The sequence below is a fragment of the Octopus bimaculoides genome, chromosome 1 (genome assembly GCF_001194135.2).
Source record: "Octopus bimaculoides isolate UCB-OBI-ISO-001 chromosome 1, ASM119413v2, whole genome shotgun sequence".
NCBI classification, from domain to species: Eukaryota; Metazoa; Mollusca; class Cephalopoda; order Octopoda; family Octopodidae; genus Octopus; species Octopus bimaculoides.
Genome location: NC_068981.1, coordinates 11,072,432 through 11,073,629, shown reverse-complemented (window position 1 = coordinate 11,073,629; position 1,198 = coordinate 11,072,432).

Below are 1,198 nucleotides of genomic sequence, written 5' to 3'. Positions count from 1 at the left end.
AATCCACTAGCACAATGAGAAACAAGCTCCCTACAGAGAAAAAAACATTCATCAGGCGCATCAAAAGACTTAATAAAAAAAGATCAACCAATTAAAATACTTCCACATACAACATTAATATTCAAAATCAAGGAAAAAGCTGGAGTTTTAAAAACTTCATCTGCAGACCAACATGAACACCTTCATTGAAAACCAAAGAGCTGCAGAGGAACATTGGGTAATCAAAAGAAGTTAAACAGAACCCAAGCGTTCTATTCATATGCAAATAAGAATAGGACTGCTGTCTCACCCATTGGTCCATTGATCGATGATAACGGCATTCTCCAACACGATGCTAACGAAATGGTAGAGGTACTGCAGAAACAACACTGCTCTGTCTTTAGTGATCCCATTGAGATAGACGTAAGGGGCGTGAACGAAGTCGATTCCCAAACTATTATCTTAGACATAACCTTTACTGCTCCAGACATCATAACATTCTGCTGTGAGCCCTGATAGATTCCCCTCTAGTCTCCTGAAGTAATGTAGACACCAACTTGCAGACACTTCGACCAACCTCTGAAGAAATTCTTTAGACTTAGGCCATATACCTAAACTGCACTTATCTCAGTCTGTCATCCTGGTTTTCAAACAGGGAAACAGATCCCTCGCATTTAACTATCATCAAACGTCACTCAACTCCTTTATCATTAGAGTGTTTGAAAGAGTGATGAGATCAAGGATGGCTTGCTTCCTGGAGAGCCTCAGATTCCTAAATTCAAACCAGCTTGGCTTTCACTGTGTCTAACACAGCTCTTATACCACATCGATGATATTCTTAAAGCCTTGAGAACAGGTTCGAACTCAGATGTCATATAGCTTGACTTCAGTAAAGCGTTCGACAGAGTTGACCATAATATCCTACTGTCAAAATTGTCAAATGTTGGAATCCGTGGGAAACTTCTATACTGGATTGAGTATTTCCTGGAGAACAGAACATAACATGTTGTGTTTAGTGAAATCCACCAAAGCCCCGCAAAAGTACCAGTGGTGTCCCTCAGGGGACTGTCTTGGACCTGCTCCTCTTTAAAATCAATATAAACGTCCTTTCCAGCGTCATAAAGCACAGTTTCGCTTATTTTTCTTCTTACTTTCCCCTGACATTTCCACGTGTAGTTTCTATTTTGTTTTTGTACCATATTTCTATTATATACATATA